At 38.1% G+C, this 22,500-nt stretch overlaps 1 protein-coding gene and 1 pseudogene across 1 annotated transcript in view; one reads left to right on the top strand and one right to left on the bottom strand.

The window, feature by feature from the left end:
- STK3 (serine/threonine kinase 3) overlaps positions 1–22,500 on the bottom strand; it is a 347,232-nt gene that overhangs the window by 145,392 nt on the left and 179,340 nt on the right. The gene's annotated exons all lie outside the window — the stretch shown is intronic.
- LOC102868753 overlaps positions 17,619–22,500 on the top strand; it is an 8,911-nt pseudogene continuing 4,029 nt past the window's right edge.

Genomic DNA, 22,500 nt, shown 5'->3' with positions numbered 1-22,500 from the left:
TGGGCATGTTGTCAAGAGGGGTCAATCTTTACAAGGCGACATTATGGTAGGAATGGTGGAGGTTTCAAAGAAAAAAAAGAAGAGCCTTAACAAGACAGACTGGCACAGTGACTGTGATAATAGGCTTAAGCACATAAGAGATCATTAGGAGTAGGATAGGGTGATGTTCATAGCGTTGCTATGAACTGTAGTCAACTCAGTGTCACCTACCAACATTCTTAATGTATGAAGAAAATAATGATGTAATACTACAAACAACAGTGATAATTAGAAATTATTTTCTTAAAACCACTGACAGATTAATTTGTCAGTATATCTAAATGTATGCTTATATATGGGGAAATGTAGACAAAGTAATGAAGCCAATACACTCTGGAAGTATTAACTGTAATACTGACATGAATTTTTCCACTCTCCACTAGATTTTATTAACTATTCAAAAACTACTCCCAGTATTATAGAATCAGAATTTTCATAGGTAAAATCTATGATAGATTATTTTGCTCTGTTCTCTGCTTTACACATTTAAAACACAAAAAGGTTAATGAACTTTAAAAATGTTCAGATCAGCAAAAGGGCTTTCTGCAGTGAACTTTCCACAGATGTAATCAATCTGATACCAGTGTGGTCTATCGGATAAGATCCAGGTGTACAGACACCAACATGAAAACAGCCCAAATGTCCAACCACAACTGAATGGATTGAGAAACTATGGTACATTCACATGATGGAATACTACACAGCACTCAGGAGCAATGATTTCAAAAAACACTACATAAATTGGGAGCGACTGGAGACAATTCTGCTAGGTGAACTAACTCAGTCTCATAAGAACAAATACCACTACTGTAAAAACAGAAGAATAACTAGTAAAACATATTTGGAAGTCAAAGAGGGAAAAGGGTAGGGGCAGAGGAGTGAGGGTGGCGGGGAAAATGATAAGTTGCACAATTTGATGGGTGTGGAGAGGAGAGTAAAGGAAATAGGAAAGATCCAGCAGGGATCTAAAAAGACAGGGTAATGGTGGGCATAATTCAATGGAGATTAATTTTATAAAACATAGTGATTACAAATACAATGAAGGAAAGTGTGAAAGACTATGTATACTAATTCTGCATGCAAACCAATATATAATAAAAAATTTTTTAAAAGGTATTTGTGATTACCTCTCAACATTGTGTCCTACTGAGTGTGACTCATAGCGACCCTATAATAACAGATCTAAGCCATGTCCCGTTTCTTGTGTCATCCTTATATTCTCTGATATATTCGATCCCAGAGGGAGCTCTGATGGCCTACTGGTAAGAAGCTGCACTGCAATCTCAAAGGCATGCACTTCAAATTCATCAGATTTTCCAAGAGAGAAGGCTGGGCAATCTCCTCATGAGATTTACTAAATCTAAAAACCCACTGGAAGGTAAGTTACAGGTTGGGTTCTGATCTGACGGCAAAGAACAACAACACATGATCCCTTTGCTGCAACTAATATGTCAATCTATCTTACTGAGGTCCTCCTTTCTTTTACTGATCTGACTGCACTGTATCAAAGACATATTTGTTCTTTTGGCAGTCCACAAAACACTCAGTACTCTTCTCCAATACCACAACACAAATGCATCACTTTTGTTCTGTTATTCTTGTTCACTCTCCAGTTTTCAGATGCATAACAAGTGATTAAAAAGACCATGGCTTGAATTAGGTGCACCTTAGTCTTTAAGCTAACATCACGGATCTTCAGCTAAAAGAACAAACACATGTGTCTTGGAAAAAGTGCATCCAGAGTGTTCTTTTGAGACAAGGATGCTGAAGTTTTGTTTCACATACTTGGATGGACACAGAGTTGGCAGCAATAGATGCACATATGTTAGAGACAATGAGGATGCCACAGGACAGGACAAGGTTCTGTTGTTCATAGGATCACTATGAGTTTTACTTAACTCATAGCGATCTATCTTGACAACAATGCATCACAAAGCACTAGGGCAGTCTAACACTTCACTATGTCAGTCATCAGAATGTTGCCACAAAAGCATGAAGCAATTTACTACAAAGTGGTATCTATTACTTTTTTCTAACCCTGGAAATAAACCAAAGAATTTTCTGTGAACAAAGCAATGAAGATTCAGTGTCCAAGTCTGTTTATTCTAAGATAAAAGTTACTCTCTTCATAAAGAGATTAACTTTCCAATAAGGGCAACTCATTTAATGAATGAAAGAATTACCATACTATACATAATACATTTAAAATAGATCTTTGTAAGCACCCTAGGCAGTACTAAGACACAAGAAGTACTTTTCCATCAAACAAGTATTTACCAAGCACAAAGAATGTGTGCTAAGAATCATGCTCTAATAGAGGTACCAAAACACACGGGCTGCAGTCAAATAGCATCAATAAGTACATTACGTTTCAGTGACACATCACTCATATCCACAAGTTAAGAACCTGTTGGAACTGTGTTGATTTTATCTGGGATGAGTGTTTTGTCTTTGACATGGGCCCAAACATCTTATTTCTTAATGGTTTATAATTTTCTATAAAGTATCTGGCAATGGAGGTCTTGATGTGATTGTTGTTAGGTACTGTAGAGTCAGAACCAACCCATAGCTGACTTTATAGTGGGTTTTCAGAGGCACTAAACTGCACACGAGGAGAGTGTCCATCTTTCTCCCTCAGAGCAATCAGTGGATTAAAACCAAATGTCTCTGGATTGGGAGCTTTACTCCTTACCACTAGGCATAGATTTAAATATCAGATACATATTTCTTATATAAAGAGCTCACACACAAGTTGTGGAAAATTAAAAAACAAGCAAACACAACTTATATCAAATAAATAGCAAATGGTAGAGTGTCAAACAATGACATTCTGTAAATAGTTCAAGTCTTTTCACACATAGGTAAGGCAGGACCTGACAGGACTGTAAGGATGAGTAAACTGGGCTTCACAACAGCTGCTTTCAAAGGCACACAAAATAACTTGCTACTTCAAATTACCAAGCAAAAATAATTTTGAACTCTCGTCTCTGCAAAATCATTCAAAGCATATACATAAGGCTCTATAAAGAATGATTCCAAACTGCTGATAAATGATAATAGATTGTCATGATAAGTGTTGTTCATCTGCATGTCTGGTACAAACTGATGGATAACAACTCAGTGATTTTTAAGTCCTTGAATCTAATGCTCTCCTTTGAACTTTGAGCCAATGAGCTTCAGTCTTATCTTCAGATAATCTTAACATATAAGGCTCACCTCAGCAGTAGCTATTAGAAACTCGGGGATAAAAAGCTTAACTCTAACTCTTATTTACCCAGTACCATCATAAACTGAACTTAGATGTTCATATCCTATTCTCAAGCAAACACTGGACTATAGCATACAGATCAAACAATATTTCACCATGACGTAGGAGCTCCAAAGTCTCCGAAACCATAATCTCTTACACCACTTTTTAGATCGGAAAATCACAAACTAGTAGGTTTTCTCACATACTACTTTGTTCAACTACTTCAATGGGCTGGTCATGAATCAGAAAATGCTCTTAAGAATCTCCAGCTTTTTAAGGAGTTCTGTCATGGTCCATCATTACTGTGGTGTGCTGCTAACTAAAAGAACCCTCATTTTCTGTACAGCTTAGTAGGCCTCTGCTATAGAAAGTTTTGGCAACCCATGGCTACCCTTGGACTAACAATTCACTTCTTTCTTTGCCACCAACCAAATCACATGGCCACACATTAGAGCCATATAACTTATCTTATCTCAAACACCATTCTGATTGAAGAATGTTAGTACAATAAAGGATATTATTATTCTTGTGTTTGTTTCTACACAGTATGTTGCTTAACTACATAGTAAAGCTTTGATTAAGTGTTTAAAGGATATCCTTGACTATAGGTAGTCTTAAGAAGCTAAGGAATTTAAGTGCAAAACAACAAATTAACTTCATGCTTGGAATCTCATACTTGAGACTCCAAAACCACAAAGATCCAGAAAGAGCTGTGTTGAGAAGCCACAATGACTGAACTTTATAATCTCAGTGAAGTGAGTCAATGCACATGTCTGAAGGGCAGTAGCTGGATATATGAACATACAGAAGCAGTGTGCATGCTGGAATAAAAAAGAAATCCATGCCACTATTCAAGAATATTATGCATATGAGCAAAAGGTTATCTTTATAACAAATAAAAGATAAAGGATGAGAAAGCACTTTATTAAAAGTGCAAAGTACTAAACCAAGAGCTGTTTCCTGACAGTCAATGCAGCATATATACACTAAATGTGTATATATATGTATGTTTGTTGCTAGGTGTCACTGAGTCAAGTACAACTCTTAACCACCGTCGAACAACAGATCTCTACACTGTCTTATCCTGGGTCATCCTCACAATTTCTGACATACTCCAGCTCACTGTCACAGTCACTGTGTCAATCCATCTGGCTTAGAGTCTTCCTCTCTTTCACCTTTTAAGCTTGTTGTTCTTCTCCAAGGAAGAGCCTCTCTTATCAGCATGGCCTGAATCAGGTGTACCTCAGATCCCAAACTGGCATCAATGCTCTTCAACAATTTGGAGAGGTCCCTGACCACAGACTTGCCCAGTGCAATATGCCTATTATCTCCTGACTGCTGGTATCAGGGAACTGATGGTGGGTTCAAATAAGATGAAGTTGTTGAAAGTATCAATCTTTTCTCCATTTATTACGATATTGCCTAATGGTTCAGTGGCAAGAACATTTTTTTTCTTGACATTGAGATGTAATTCATATTAAAAGTTGTATTCTTTGATCTTCTGCAAAAAGTGCTTAAAGTCCATCTCATTTTCAGCAAGCAAAGTTGTGTTATCTGCATAACATAGGTTATTGATGAAGTTACTGAAACTTATTGACACAAGTTTTCTTTGTCATGGAAGATTAACATAGTTATATGTATATGAAGAGCTCTGGTGGCCTAGTGGCAAGAAGCTGTATTACAATCGCAAAGGCACATAGTTCGAATCCACCAGTTATTTCTCAAAGAAGGACAAGTAATCTCTTCCCATGCAATTAACTGCTTCTGAAAACTCACTGGAGGGTCAGCTATGGGTCAGTTCCAACTTGATGGTACATAACAACAACATGTATAGTACGTGTGTGTGTGTGTGTGTGTGTGTGTGTATTTTTTTTCCACAAATATACACGCGTATGTTGTTGTTGTTGTTGTGTACCATCGAGTAAGGACCGACCCATAGACCCATAGCTGATCTTCTGGCAGGTTTTGAGAGGCAGTTACATCACACAGGAGGAGACTGGCCATCTTTTTCCCACAGAGCAGCTGGTTGACTCAAACTGTGTGCCTTTGGAATTGCAGTGCAGCTTCTTACCACTAAGCCACCAGAGCTCCCTGTATGTTGTTGTTTACCGTCAAGTCTGAATAGACCCATAGTTGACCTGCCAGTGGGTATTCAGAAGCAGTTAATCAAATGGGAGGAGATTGCCCATCTTTCTTCCAAAGAGCATCTGGTGGATTCAAACCACATGCCTTCTAGATAGCAGCATAGTTTCTTATCACTAGGCCACCAGAGTTCCCATATAGGTATATGTTGTTGTTGATTGCCTTTGAGTCCAGCACAACTCATATTGACACTTAGAAGCAAAAGGCCTGAAGCCCCTGTACAACTATCAACATTTATCAAAGTTCATAGAGTTTAAAGGGACAGTGGATGCCAATCGTGCTTCCAAATCTATGTATATAGTTTACTAATATACTCATACTACCAACAAGAATTTTTTTCAAGTTCATTACAAATAAAATGGCAAGCAGTACAATGGATATAACAAACACTGGTCCTACAGTCAGAAAAACAGGCTTCACTCCCAGGCTTTGATTTGGCCATTGCCAACACAACAAAATCAGAATTGGTCTGATGTGTTGTTTTTTTTTTTCCTTAAGTCAGGTGAAACAGAATAACTGAAAGAGGGAAAAGCATACGTTAAGGTCCTGAAATAGGAAATAGAAGACGCAAAAAAGGTGCAGTGAGCCCTTTGATGAGCCTGATGGAGAAGAACAGATTATTGCCCCCACTGTGCAGAGGGACTCATTTATGTTGAGGGAGTGTGCCATCTTTAGGCAGGGTACAGCTGTTTCTGACTCTTGTGGTCTAGAGATTCAGCAATCCCACGGTCTATTACATAGGGAATTGTGCTCTAACCAAAAGCAATGTATCTGGTAAATCAAATCTCCCAGCAGTTCTAAGGAGGGAATGATGAACAATCTCTTCCCAAGCAATTTACTGCCTCAGAAACCCACTCGCGGGTCAGTTATTAGTTGGCTTCGTTATCTGCTTTGATTTTTTGTTATTTAATTTTATGCAGTGCATACGGTAACTTAGTTTTCCAGGAGGATATTAACACGTAATTTTTCTTGTTCAAGTTATCACCCAAATGCAAATTCAGGGTGCTTTCAGTTCTGCTTTATTGATTTTGACTAAACTAGGAAGAATCGGCTTAACAGCTCCTAAATCAGCCCCTGACTTCTTATTATGTCTATCTTCCTAGTCACTTATGGTTCTATGGGCCTTGTGTTTTTATTTTTCATAGGACATTTAAAAAGGCCTACTGGAGATTAATATAAAAGTATAAATCAAAAATTTTATCATCATTTCGTCAAACTCAAATTTAAAATAAAAGAGGCTGCAAAGAGAATAGGAAAATCCGAAGCAAATCCTGCTCCCAAAGTTTCTACTTTGATCGCAGGGTCAAAGTATTGGGAGCATGGCCTCACAAAGCACTCCAGTTTCAGTAATCATTAATCTAGCCAATAAAGGCCAGTTTTCCTGCCTGGGAACAGAATTAAGTGGGGAGTTGACAGTACAGGGAAATTACAGAACCAGCTCTAGAGGTCAAGCCAGTTCTAGATGGCACTGAGTACATTAAATAGCATGATTAATAGTTCTCTTACCCATGCAACTTCCCTATTCCTTTGTTTTCATATCTATAATATGGAAATAATAACCTCTGATTGATGTTGTTGCTGTTCGTAGGTACTGTCAGTCAAGCACAATTCATAGCAACCTTATGAACAACAGATCTAAACCCTGTCCTATCTGGTGTCATTCCCACAATCTCTTTCAAACTTCAGCCCTTTGCTACAGTCACTGTGTCAGTCCATCTTGCTGGTCTTCCTCTCCTTAGCTGACTTTCCATCTTTTCAAGTATGATGTCCCTTTCTAAGGCATAGCCTCACCTAGCAACATGCCCAAATCATGTGAGGCAAAGTTTTGCCTTCAAGAAGCACTTTGGCTGCACTTTCTGCAATACATCAAGTGCTCTGAGTGTATGGCTTAAAAAATGTAAAATATTTAAAATAGTGACTGAGACATTGTAAATATTTAATGAAATTTCGCTATTATTAACCTAATTTTACCACTGAGGCTCACAGTAGTAAATTACCTTACACAAAGTGACACCTCTTATAAAGCTGCTGTCAAAATAGAAACTCAGGTCCATTTGGTTCCTTAATCTAGGCTAACTCAGATTACTTGGGTATTTCCATTAAATTTCCGTTACAGGGAATTTATTCTATTCAAATAAAGGCTCTATTACCATACTCAAATTTTCAGTTTCCAAAAAAGAATATTAAAAACTACATGTACAATTTGTGTGTTTTAGGGAAACTAGAAGAATCTGTTCTAGAAAACAATGTACTCTAATTTTATAAATAAACTAACATAATTTTAAAAAACCCTACATACACAAAGATTATTATATTTTTCTTCGCAAAAAGTTGCAAGCATTAAAGAAAATCCAAGAATAGACAGGTAAAATATATCAATAAAACAGCATAGTATATTAAAAAGAGTACAAATATATGACAAAAATTACTATTTTCACATAAAAATGATAAGTATACATCCATAAAGATTGGCAAATAATATTGAATCTCAAAAACTAAAAATGTCAATCATAACAACTATTTCCAAGATGGTTTGAGAGTCTCTTTTCATATTCAATGTGAAGGATACTATTTTTATAATATAACTTTAAAATTATAAAATTAAAATCAGCAATTGGATTCAGTCACAATTACAGCTTAAATTATTCCTTTTTGAATTAGCCTTAGCAACCACCTTTCACACATGACCAATTTAATTCCCAATACTTCCGACTATTCCAAATTAAATCCTAGCTATCTTGAAAGGACTGGAATATAATGCCCCTTAAAACAATTCAACAATATTCATAAACATTACTAGAGAGGAAATCAAAGGTGAACAAAAAAGTCTGGCACTTAAGGAACTTCATCATTCTCCTCTCAGGTTCTCCAAGTTAGAATTACTATAATCAATTCAGTTAACTCTTCTGAGGATAGTAAATATATATATATATGGTTGCTATATAAAAAATTCTTCAAGAATCTTAGGGTGCAGTTGGGCAGGGCATTAAATATTAAATTATTTCAAAAGAATAGTGTAAGTGAAGAAATACATGTAAGCAATGGGCATTAAAAATAACTCCTTCAAAATGAGCGTTTATAGTGGCAAGAAGCTGCACTGCAATACTAGAGATTTGCGGTTCGAATCCACCAGATGCTCTGCTGGAGAAGGAGGAAAAATCTCCTCCTGTACCAGTCAGATCTGATTTGATGGTACACACACACACACAAAATAATAAAAATAAAAAAGATATTTAAACAAAAAACAAAAGGAGCGTTTAAGATTTAAGTCTTGAAAGAATGAGTGAGCTTTTAAGGCTCATACAAGAGACCAACATGATTGATGTAGAGTATGAAATATTATGAAATTTTTAAGAGAAAGTGCTTATCTCAGGAATGAAGTAAGGAAATTACATGCTAAGTAAGAGAAGCTAGTCAGTCCACAAAGGGGGGAATCCCTCAAAGTCTGATATGACCAAATTGGGAAAACTTTCAGAGCACAGCTCTAATCATCAATCTGATAGATCTTGGAGAAAGTGCAGGCTGAATGCTCCTTAGAGGCAAAGATGAAGAAGCTTCTTCTCTCATGCTTTGGACATACTACTAGGTGAGGCTATTCCTTGTTGTTATGTGCAGTCGAGTCACCTGCGACTCCTAGCAACCCTATGTACAACAGCCCTAAACCCTGCTCTATCCTGTGACAATCTCATTGTTTCCAACATACCTACTCCAACTTTACCAGTCGCTGAATCAATTCACCTCACAGAGGGTCTTCCTCTTCTGTGATGTCCCTTTACGCTCCCAAGCATGACGTTCTTCTCCAAGGACTGGTTCCTCCTTGCAACATGTCCAAACCAAAGTTTGTCAGATAAAGCCTCAGAATCCTTGCCTCCAAGGAGCAACCTGGTTTAACCCTCTCCAAGATGAACTTGTTCATTTTTCTAGCAGTCCACGGTATATTTAATACTCTTCTCCAACACCACAGCTCGAAGGCATCAATTCTCCTTCTATCCTCCCTAGTCACTGTCCAGCTCTCTGACACATAGCAAGTGATTGCAAAGACCATCACATATATCAGGCATACCTTGGTCTCCAGAGAGACACCATTGCTCTTCAGGACTCTTTGGAGAGGTCCCTAACAGCAGACTTTCCCATCGCAATGCATCTTTTAATTTCCTGGCTACTGGTGCTGAGAGTACTGACTGTGGAGCCAAGCAAACTAAAGCTGTGAACAATCTCAATCTCTTCACCATCCATCCTGATGCTGCCAATTGGCCCAGTGGTGAGAATCTATGCCTTCTTGAGTCTCAATCCATGTTGAAGTCCTTGACCTTTTGCAGCAAGCACTTCAGGTCCTCCTCAGTTTCAGCAAACAGGTTGTGTCATCGGCATAACACAGATTGTTGATGGATCTTCCTCCAATCCTGATGCCACACTTATCCTCATACAGCCCAGCCTCCCGGATAATCTGTTCTGCATACAGGTTGAAAAGGTATGGAAATAAGATACATCTCTGGCATATACCTTTCCCAGTTTTGAACCATGCAGTGTTTCCTTACTCTGTTCTGATGACTGCCTCAGGTCCAAGTATAGGTTTTTGCATTAGCACGATCAAGTGTTCTGGGATTTCCATTCTTCTCAGACTCATCCATAGTTTGTTGTGACCCACACAGTGAAATGCCATTACATAATCAATGAAACACAGATATAAATTCCTCTGGTACTCCCTGCTTTCAGCCAAGATCCATCTAACATTAGCTACAATATCCCTAGTACCATGACTCCTTCTAAATCCAGCCTTCACTTCTGGCAGTTCTCTGCTTATGTGCTGTTCCAGTCGTTTTGGATAATCTTCAGCAGAATCTTGCTTGCATGTGATATCAATGATATTGTTGAGTAATTTCCACACTCTGTTGGATCACCTTTCTTTGGAATGGGAATAAATACAGATCTCTTCCAGTCAATTAGCTAAGTGGTTGTCCTCCAGATTGCTTGACACAACTTAGAGAGCACATTTAGGGTAGCATCTGTTACTTGAAATACATCAATTGGTATACCATCAATTCCTGGGGGAGTTATTTTTTTTGCCAATTCCTTCAAAGCAGCTTGAATGTCTTTCTTTATCACCATAGGCTCTTGCTTATATGTTGTTTCATGAGATTCTTCTGTGTCTGCCAATTCCTTTCGGTACAATGACTCTGTATACTCTTTCCATCTTCTTTTACTGCTTCCTGGATCATTTAATATTCTGCCCAAAGCATCCTTAAGTATAGCAACTTGAGCTTTGAATTTGTTCTTCAGTTCCTTGAGCTTAAGAAATGCTGAGCGAGTTTACCCTTTGATTTTCTGATTTCAGCTCCTTGCACATTTCCTTAAAAAGGGGTATTATGCTTGGAAAGACAGAGGGTCAGCGAAGGAGAGGAAGATGCTTAACAAGATGGACTAACAGTGTGACTGCAGCAATCAGCTCCAGTGTGTCAATTATGATAAGGATGGCACAGGAAAGAAAAAGGTTCAGGTCTGTTGTTCACAGGGTCACTAGGAGTCATATTTGACTCAATAGTACCTAACAACAATAATTAAATATGGCGACTTACTTCACTTCTTTCCCAAATATCCCACTGAAGGACACTGAGAATTTTAAAAGACTTACAATTACAAACAGAAGGACAAATGTCTCTTTCCCTAGCTGCTGCTGCTGTTAGGAGCCACTGAGTCAACCAAACTCGCAGTGACTATGAATAACAGACCTGAACCTTCCTCTCCTCTGACATCCTCATAGCCTCTGATATACTGGAGCCCACTCTTACAGACTGTCAATTCATCTTGTTGAGGGTCTTCCTTTCTTTCAGTGACCCTCCACCTGTCTAAGCACAATGCCTTTTTCCAAGGACCAGCTCCTCCTAACAATATAGCCAAAGTATGTGAGACAAGGCTTCACCCTCCTTACATCTAAGGAGCACACTGACTGCTCCTTAGACTTCCTCCGAGATGTATTTGTTTGTTCTTTTGACAGTCCACGGGAAAATCAGTACTTTTCTCTAACACTCCAACTCAAAGACATTGATCACTCTTCTGTCCTCCTTAGTCTTTGTCCGACTTTCAGATCCAAAGATGAAGTCAATTTAATTCCTATGTATTTCATCCAGTGAGGTCTACATGTATAGTTCTTGTTCAGACTGTCAGAAAAGGTATTTGCCATAAGTAAGTCAGTGAGTGATGTGGCAAAATTCTGGAATGCCATCTCAGGTGTCATTTCTACTAACAAAGTAATATTTTTCTTGAATCTGCTTTTCTCACTCCAGTCACCACAATCAACTCATCATGGTTACACAGTTCATAAATTTCAAACTGCAGAACTTGGTAAAAAATCTTGGCCTTAGTGGTTGGTATGTAAATCTGAGTAACAGTTGCATTAACTGGTGTGCCTACATGTAGGCGTACAGATGTTATCACTGAAATCTCTGTACTTCAGTATAGCTCTTGAAATGTTCCTCTGAACAAGGAATATGTCATTTCTCTTCAATTTGTCACCCCCAACATTGCAGACATAATGGCCAATAGCAGTTCTTTTCAGCTCACTAATGCCTAAATGGTTTTTTAGCATTGTTTCCTTTTTAACAACTTCCAATTTTTCTAGGTTCATATCTTCATATTCCAATTGTTAATGGATGTTTGCAGATGTCACTTCTCATTCTGAGTTATGGCACATTAGCAAATGAACTAAACCTTGGCTCCATTCAGATTTAGTGGTCTAATAATGAGTAAAGAACCATACTGCTAACTCCAAGGCAAGCATTTCAAATCCACTGTTCCCAAGGATAAAGACGGATAATCTCATCCCGAGCAAGATACAGCCTCTGAAAACCTCCTGGAAAGTCAGTTATCAGTTAGTTCCTACTTGAAAGCACATGACAACAATATATGACAATGAATTTAAAGAGGTAGCTCTTTTCCAGTGCACATTAAATGCCTCCCAACTTGATGGCCTCACGTTCTGGCACTGTATCATTATATCAATGTTCTGTTATTATTCATACAGTTTCCATGGGCCATTTCCCCACTGTCCCTCAAGTGGACTGTCAGTTCTTTTTCCTAGTCTGTCTTTGTCTGGAATCTCTGCTGAAAACTAAGAGATCTTCTTGATAGTAAAAATACTGGTGATACAGATTCACCAGCAAAGCAACATAACAAACTATCAAAGTGAAAGATGAGTAGTAGATGGAAATGTTAATATCTATTATCATTCAATTTCCAGTCTTATCTAGCAGAGACTGTAAGACTTACTCAGATTTATACAAAGGCCTATGGACCCAAATAGATAAAAACTTGGTTAAAGTTAAACAGGCAAAGGTCACCATAAAGCTTCTGTGATTTAATTAAGATAAAACAATAAGCTACTCCGAAGTTAACAAGAGTGCCACGCAGTAAGTGATACTCTAGTTCAAGAACGGTGTGGTCCCCTAAACAAATCAATTTCATGAAAAAGTATTAATAAATAGAATGCAGTCAATCTGAAAGAGGATTAATAAAAACTAAAATTAACAAGGAATAACCAGAAAATAGAAAATGTGAAGTCTCAAATAATTACAAAATAATAGATTTCAGGAACTCAGTTTGAAATGTCATTAATTAAATTGTAATTGTAGAGATGAAATTTTGTCAATATGGTTCTTCAAACTTGTTTAAGAAAAATAATGAGTTAGCCTTCACACTTGGCCAAATCTGAAGATCGAAAAGAACAAAACAGTAACAAAAAAGTCTGTATCAGATCTTACTAGAAGTTAATTTTTAAAATTAATTAATCAATCAATCAATCAATTCGGGCTGCCTATTCTCTAAGCAAAGCCTTATGGTGCCCCGTGATTCTCAACAATACCACAATCATCAGATCTTTTCAAAATGACTAACACCTTGGACTCAACTAAAATATCTAGTCTAGAGCAGAACCTAGGTTTTAGATTTTATTTTTAATTTTTTAGATGAGTCTTGACAAAGTTGAAAAACACTGTGTAAAGGAAACAGGTAACTCATATGTGCCTACAATAGCTTATTTCTAAATTTCCACTATCCTGAGTACAACTTTTCAGCACCTGATTTGTGTGAAACATAACCTCCTTGAGTGGAACTCATTGTGACTCCTGGCTAGAATATGAGCATCTAAAATGTTAGAACTTTGTTTCATTCACTGCTAGATCCCAATGCCTGAGAATAGAACAGTGTCAGAGTAGGTACTCAATAAATATGGAATGAATTCATAAACCACAAATTCAGCCTACGTGAGCTTCACTAGGATTTTCAATTTTCAAAATGAAAGATTTAGACTTAATGACCTCTACAACACCTGTGTAGCATTAAAATCTGTAATTCCAGATTTACTGGGGGGGGGAGGGGCAGGGGGGGAATCTGCACAGCAAATGGTAAAGTATTAAGATGTCAGCCAAGCTTCTCAGAAAAGACAGAAGAATTGACAGTAAATAGAAGACAAGAAATCACAACCAAATAAAGATACCTTGAGAAACTAATAGGTATGTACAGATAAATATATAAAGGCTTTCTAATAAAACTAGATAATTAAGCACAGAGAACAGGGCTATCTTGCCAATTATTTGCTATCATTGGCAAGCATCCATATTAAACTCTGCTTCCCCAATTCCAGATACAAATGAAATTGTGAATTTGGCAACTCACTGGAGAGAAAGACTGGAGCACAATCTGGGTTCACACTGAAGTTACCTCATTCTTCTCAACTTAAATATGACCCAAAGGAAAATTTTTAACAGATTCTGCTGGATAAGTGCCAAACTATACTCTGTAGAGCCCAAAATTAGCATTTCGGATGGCAATCTTAGGATTTAGATCCTTTTCTTTCCATAAGACTAAACTGTATTTAAAGTAAAAAAAAAAAAAAAATGAAGAATATTGATTGAAAGAAATATTTTTTTAAAACTGTAATACCAGTCCATACACACACACACACACACACACACACACACACACTTTACTTCATTTATGCAGCACCTCAACCAAGACTGGACACATGGTAGCACTCAAGTTATTAACTACTAAGAGAGCAATAATGTTCTCCCTTCCTTTCAAGGTTTATCCAAAGTCAGTGAGACATGTCCACATCAAACTTATTTAAAAAATGCAAATAATTTTGGTGCTCCAATTTTCACAAGTATACTAATCATGCAAATAATACACAGTACATCACAGAACATTGGAACAAGCATTTATTCAAGATAAAAGTTATCCTTTGTTGCTGTCAATAAAATAATTATCTGATGAAGAAAATAATAAAAAACAGTGTGACATATTCTGTCCATTGAGATGAACAGGGCCAAAAAAGAAACCACATAGAAAAAGAAAAGATTCTCAGGTGAGCCTATGTTGTGAAAATACAGAGTTGAAGAAGTCATTCTAAGCAAATGGTAAAGAATCTAAGTGAACTTACAAATTACAGTATATCTAAAGGAATGAGGTCATGAATGAAGAGATAGTTAGGGACCAAGGTCCTCTTAAGAATTTGACTCTTAACATAAAGACAAACCAAAGAAAAGAGCTTTTTGCTTTTTTCTTTAATATTATATGGAATATAGTGTATATGAATGGTTGTACGAAAAACAATGTAAATGAGGATTGTATGGAATACAATGAATATGAATGAAACACACTATAAATTAATTATTCTATGAAAACCAATTTTTTAAAAAGCCAATAAAACTAAAAAAAAAAAAATCACAGAATATTTAAGCGGGGGTAATATAACCTAATTTCATATTAAAACTAACACTCCAGCAGTATGATGAAAGGTATTTTGGAATAAGGGGTAATAGTAAAGACTATTAAATCAGTAAGAAGACTGCTGTAGATGTCCAGTAGAAAAATTATGAGTTCTGAAATAAATATACAGATGGAAAAAGAAGCAGATATACATATAAGAGAGATTAAAGAAGTAACATGGGTAGGAATTGGTGAATGATGACAATCTGAACTTTCTCAGAGGCAGCTGAATTGTACCAAAAGAAAACAGGTGACTGATTATGGAATCAACAGGACGTGCTAAATGATTAAAGGTAGGCAATTAATAAGAGAGATGATGCTCTGAATAGACAACTAGTTGGGAAATGCTTTTATTCATGAAAATAGATAGGAAGGAATATGTCTGATGAAAGAACAGTGAAAAGTCCTTTGGAGATGTTGAATTTGAAGTGTCTTATGACAGTATTTCTTCCTATGCATTTGAAAGTTGGACAGTGACTAAGGAAGACAGAAGAATAAATGATGCCTTTGAATCCTGCTGCTGGGGAAGAGTATGGAGAATTTTCCATGGACCGCCGAAAGAAAAAACAAGGTTGTCTTGGATCAAGTGCAGCCAAGATGCTCCTTGGAGGCAAGGATGGTAAAACTGCATCTCTCATCGTTTGGGTATGTTGTTAGGAGGGACACATCCTTGGAAAAAGACACCTGCTGGGAAAGATGGAAGGTCAGAGGAAGAGAAGACGACCCTCGACAGACATTTTGACAGAGTGACTGGAACAGTGGGCTGGAACATATCAGAGATTATGAAGATGATGCAGGATATGGCAGGACTCCAACCTGTGGTTCACAGGGTCACTAGAACTTACAGTCAACTCCACGGTATGTAATAACAACAATATGATGATACAGAAAAGATATTCTGTGGATAATTGAAAAATAAGACTACTGTTCTAAAGACTAAGAGTTTAGATTCAATAGATCTGAGATGGAACCCAAGATTTTGTATTTCTAACAAGTTCCCAGAGGATGCTGAAGCTATTGGCCCAAGATTACATTCTGATTGACTACATCTGTAAAATGAATTATTAGAGAAGCTCATTATCAGTAGTCAAAACAAGGGCAGGTTCTGAATGTGGAAAAGACCATCAATTACTCATGTGCAAGTTCAAATTAAAGTTGAAGAAAATGAAAACAAGCCCTCAATAACCAAAATAAAACCTTGAGTCTATACCACTTGAATAAAAATTATCTCAAGAACAGTTTTGAGGCCTTGAACACTAACGGCTGAAGACTAGATGAGCTGTGAGATAACATCAAATATATCATCCATGATGAGGAGAAAAGATCAAGCTGATTGTCAGAAAAGACTGAAAAGCTGCACAAGAACATCAAGAAGACAAAACAGCAGGAAGTGATGTAGAAATAAGAGATGAACAGAAGATTTTAAAGGGCAGCTCATGAGAAAAAGTGAGGTATTATAATGACATGTACAAAGAATCAGAGTTAGAGAATAGAAAAGGAAGAACTTTGCTTAGCACTTCTTAAGCTGCAAGAACTGAAAAACAAAACTCAAACTTCATGTTGAAATAATGAGAGACACTATTGGAAAAATCTTGAAAGATCCAAGAAGTATTTAAGAAAATAGAGGGAATACATAAAATCACTATACAAAGAAAAACTGGTTGACACTGAAAATTTCAGAAAGTAGCATATGATGAAGCATATACAGTGATGAGGGAAGAAGTTCAAGCAATGAAGACACTGGATAAAATAAGGCCACAGGAACTGATGGTATACCAACTGACATGTCCAACTAAGATGCAGCCCTGAATGTACTCAACATTTTGTAACAGGAAGTTTGGAGGACAGAAGTCTGGCCAACTGACTAAAAGAGATCTATATACTTTCAAATCCTAAGAAAGCTGATCCAATAGAATGTGGAAATTATCAAACAATCCCATTCGTATCATATGCAAGCAAAATATTGCTAAAGATTATCCCAAAACCACTAGAGCAGCACAAAGACAGAGAACGGCCAGATGCTCAGCTGGATTTAGAAGAGGCCATGGCACCAGGGATATTACTGCTGATGTCAGTTGGATCTTGGCTGAAAGCAGAGTATACAAAAGAATATATATTTGTGTTTTATTACACATGCAAAGGAATTTGACTTTGTGAATCACAAAAACTATGGCTAACATTGAGAAAAATGGTGATTCAAGAACACTTAATTGTGCTTACATGAAACCTCTACTTAGACAAAGAAGCTATTGTCTGAACAGAAAGAACACTGGAACACTGTACGGTTTAAAATCTGGAAAGATGTGTGTGAGAGTTTTCTCCTTTCTCCATACTTACTCAATCTGTATGCTGAGCAAATAATTTGAGAAGCTAGACTTTAAAAGGAAGAGTGTGCTGGAGCAGTGGTCTTGGGACAGATGCGATGAAGCCGGGAACTGCAGTGTTTGTGGATATAAACTAAAGCAATGAGTTATCCAGTATCTCGCCAGTAACAGATGTGGCAAGTATGTAGACACTGGATTCTTGACATCTGATCTGCAAAGACTACACAGATTATGGTCAAAAGGGGGGAAAATGCTTTTAGGATCCAGGTAGAAAAAAATATTTAACATAATTAGTACTGAGAAAGAACTGAAGGACCTAAAAGAACTAGAAGATGAACATTTAACAAAAAAGAGCAAGACAAGTTAAAGAGGCTAATGAGTATACTGCAAGTTATTCTGATGAGAATTCAAATAAGGAAGATTACCCAGATCCACATTCAGCCAATCGCATGAACAGCTCCCTGGTCTCCTTGTATTGGAAAGGAAATCCTGACCGTGCATCTACTATTCCTGAGATGGAACAAAGAGAAAACATCTCTCCAGCACCGAGGCTAGCCTCCCCGACGTGCTCTGTTCCCTCAAAGACCTCTGTCATGGTTTCAGAATGAGAATGGTTTATTGGCAGAAGAACCCCAGGTGGAGAGAAAGACAGCTTTTTCAGGGATCTGTCAAATGAGAAAAGTAATCATAAGAGAACAGAATCTGAGAGTCAGGATTCAGAAGAGTCATGTTTTCTGGAGAATGATAAAAAATGGAAAGAGATGCTAAAGAACAGAGGAAGCAAAAGGAAGAAAGAAGGTCGTCAGGAAGTAGATGGAGAAACTAAAACTGTCCTGCAAAAGAAAATTAAAGCCAAGGGACTGTTAGCTTTGCAGGTCTCCAGTGTGACATTTGAAGATATTGAAGGCAGTGAGACAACATTAAAGGAAGTCTGCAAGATGCTCATCCACACGCATCACTCCAAGGTGTACCAGCACCTGGGCATCATCCCCCCTCGCGGAGTGCTCCTTCATGGGACACCAGGCTGTAGGAAGACGTTGCTCACAAATGCCACTGCTGGGGAACTTAACTTGCGAATTTTGAAAGTAGCTGCTCTGGAGATTGTCTCTGGAGTGTCTGGAGAATCCGAGCAGAAGCTGAGAGGACTCTTTGAACAGGCGGTGGCTAATGCACCTTGCATCTTTTTTTATGGAGGATATTGGTAATATTACACCCAAAAGAGAAGCTGCTTCAAAAGACATAGAAAAGAGAATTGTAGCCCAGCTGCTTACTCTCATGGATGAGATACACAGTGTGGCAGTTGACAGTCTGCATCCTAGTCACTGGAGCTACTAACTGGCCAGACTCGCTAGACCCTGCTCTGCGACGTGCAGGAAGGTTGACCTAGAAGTATGCTTAGGTATCCCAGATGAACAGTCAGGGAAAGAATACTTCAGACAATGTGCAGGAAACTGGAAAGGAAAGGAAGCATTTCCTTTTTGTCACCTAGCACACCTAACACCAGGCTTTGCTGGTGCTAATCTCATGTGTGTGTGCTGTTAGCAGGGGCTTGATGGAGCTGCAGGAACCAAAGACTGAGGCTTGTCCGCTTTCACTTCAAGATGCCAGGAAGGGGTGGGAATGGAGCGCACTTCTAAAACACAGGATGAACTGCAAAGGCCACTGGGGTTGCTGAGAGAAGAGGATCCTCTATCAGAAGAGCTGCTACTAGGGCTGCACTTTGAGTTAGATGATTTTGTTGTTGCTCTAGTCTCAGTTCAGCCTTCTGGCAAGAGAGAAGGCTTTGTCACTATCCCCAATGTGACATGGGCTGACACTGGTGCACTGAGACATGTTAGAAAAGAGCTAACTATGGCAACATTAGCACCAGTCCAGAACCCAGATCAGTTCAGAGCTCTTGTATTAGTGGCCCCAGCTGGGGTCCTCCTTGCTGGTCCTCCTGGCTGTAGTAAAACTCTCCTGGCAAAGGCTGTGGCAAATGAACATGGACTAAATTTCCTATCTGTGAAGGGTCCTGAATTACTAAATATGTATGTCGGTGAAAGTGAACATGCTATGCAACAGTTTTTCAGAGAGCGAAGAACTCAGCACCCTTTGTGATATTCTTAGACAAAGTGAATGCCTTATGCTCTTGACAATCAAACCATGAGTCAGGGGCAACTGTCCTCATGGTGAACCAGCTACTCACAGAGATGGATAGTCTGGAAACACGCAACAAGTGTTTATTATGGCAGCCACCAACAGGTCAGATATCACTAACCCAGCAATACTGCACCGAAGTTGGCTGGACAAAACCTTCTTTGTCAGTTTGCCATCCCCAGAAGATTGCCTGGCCATCTTAAAAACTATCACAAAAAATGGTACCAAACCTCCACTGGATACTGATGTAAATTTGGAAGTGACTTCCAGCTACCTTCGCTGTAATTGCTACATGGTTGCGGACCTCTCTGCTTTGGTGCGAGAAGCCTGCTCAGTGCCCTGAGACAGGAAATGGCCTGGCAGAAGAATGGAAGGAATGAGAAAACTGAACTCAAGGTTAGTCTGAAACACTTTGTTTTGTTTTATTATTTTTTGTGCATGTACTGTCAAACCAGATCTGACTGGTACAGGAGAAGATTGCCCCTCTTCCAGCAGAGCATCTGGTGGATTTGAACTGCATGCCTCTGGGATTGCAGTGCAGCTTCTTTCCACTAGGCCAACCGAGCTCCCTTAGTCTTAAACTCTTTGAAGAAGGTTTCAGGAAAATAAAACCATCTGTATCCAAAAAGGATACAGAATTTTTTTAAATATGTAAAAAATAAATAAATAAAAGAAGAGTGTGGCATCAACATAAGCAATCAGCATTTGCAGATGACACAACCATGCTTGCTGAAAGTGAGAAGGACTCGAGACACTTCCTGCAGTGGAACAAGGATTGTAACCTTCAATGTGAATTACATCTCAAGATCAACAAAACAAAAATCCTCACCACTGGGCCCATAAGCAGCAAGATGGAGATAAGATTGAAACTGTCGACAGTTTCACATTGCTTGGATCCAAAATCAACAGCCTTGGTACCAAAGTCAGGAGATCTTGAGACACTGCAAGTCTGCTATCAGAGATCTTTCCAAAGACCTGAAGAGCAATGGTATCAGTTTAAAGACAAAGGTGTGCCTGATTCAAGTCTAGTCTTTCCAATCATCTGCTATCCATATGACAGCTGGACAATGAATAGATAATAGAAAAAGAATCAATGCCTCTAAGATATGGTATAGGAGAAGAGTGCTAAGTATCCCATGGACTGTCAAAAGAACAAACAGATACAACCTGGGAAAAAGTGCAGCCAGAGTGCTTCTTGGAGGCAAAGTTAATGAAGCTTGTCTCACACATTCTGGACATGTTATTCAGAGAGGCTATTCCTGGGAGAGGCCATCATGCTTGGAAAGGCAGGGGGTTGGTGAAGAGAGGAAGACCCTCAAAAGCATCTGAAGAAATGGGCTCAAGTGTGTTGGGAATTAAGGATGGTGCAGGATAGGAAAGGGTTAAGATCTGGGACACTATGAGTCCTACTTGACTCAACGGCACTTAACAACAATCACCTTGTAATAACTCTGTACGGATTAACTGAGATCAATATAAAAATACTTGGCATGTTTCAAGAATCCAGAAAGTAGTATCTTTTATTAATAATAAATATCTCTGTCATATAATGAAAATTATCTGCATAATTTCTAATATTTAATAATCACTTTTTACTCAAAGTACAAAATTAACATAACAGTTTAAGAGTGCAAGGATGATCCAACAGACTGTGAAAATTATCAAACAATACCACACACAAGCAAAATCTTGCTAAAAATTATCTAAATGTCTGGAACAGTATCAGAGACAGAAAAGTGCCAGAAAAATAAGCAGGGTTTACAAGAGGCCACTAGGGATGTCACTGCTGATGTCAGATGGATCTTGGCTGAAAGCAGAGAGTATCAGAAAGATGTCTATTTGTGATTTATTGACTATGCAAAAGGCATTCGACTGTGTGGATCACAACAGACTGTGGCTAACATTGAGAAGAATGGGAATCCCAGGACACTTGATGTGTACTTGAGAAACCTATACCCAGACCTGGAAGCTGTTGTTTGAACACAGCAAGGGAACAAGAAGCATTGTCAAGCAAGTATCCTTTCTCCATATCTTTCCAATCTCTGTGCAGAACAGATCATTGAGGAGGCTGAACTTCAAGTGGAAGGATGACTAGTAAGATAAGGATAAAAGGAGGGGGTGGGGAAATGAGGTAGGGGACTGTGGGTAAAATCATGTGGTCACAGAGTTTAGTGCACAGAGGGAGGGGGGAATTGGGATGGATCTAGTGGGGACCGGAAAAGATGAGGTGATGGTGGGCATAGATCAATGGTGATTAATTTTATAAAACACAGTATATGGGAATGACTACATGAAACACAATGTGAATAAAGGAATGTATAAGGCACAAAGTATATGAATGAAATGAATGAAACAGAAACACAATATACATGAATTTTGTATGCAAATCAATATAAAATTTATTTTTAAAAAATGTATTCCCAAAGAGGCCTAGGAAAAAAAAACAACCCCTAAACAAAACAAAAGAAAAAAGACTAGAGGAAGACTCATCAACATAATGCATTAAGATGACAAAATCTTGCTCACTCAAACTGAGGAGGATGTGAAGGGTTTGCTGTAGAGGGTCAAGGACTGCAACCTTCAATATAGACTAAATATCAACATCAGTAAAACAAAGATCCTCACTACTGGACCAAGTGGCAGTATCATGCTATATGAAGAAAATACTGATGTTGTTAACAATTTCATCTTGCTCAAATCCACAATCAACACTCTTGGTACCAGCAGTCAAGAAAAATCAAAATCTTCAACGAGATGGAAAAGGCAATCTCCAATTTCGTATGGAATGGGGAAAAGCCCCGAATAAGCAAAGCACTCCTTAAGAATAGAAGAACGGTAGGA

Source organism: Elephantulus edwardii, unplaced genomic scaffold, assembly GCF_000299155.1.
Source record: "Elephantulus edwardii isolate Elephantulus edwardi_28Jun2011 unplaced genomic scaffold, EleEdw1.0 scaffold00270, whole genome shotgun sequence".
Lineage (NCBI taxonomy): Eukaryota > Metazoa > Chordata > Mammalia > Macroscelidea > Macroscelididae > Elephantulus > Elephantulus edwardii.
This window is presented reverse-complemented; position numbering and strand designations above follow the sequence as displayed.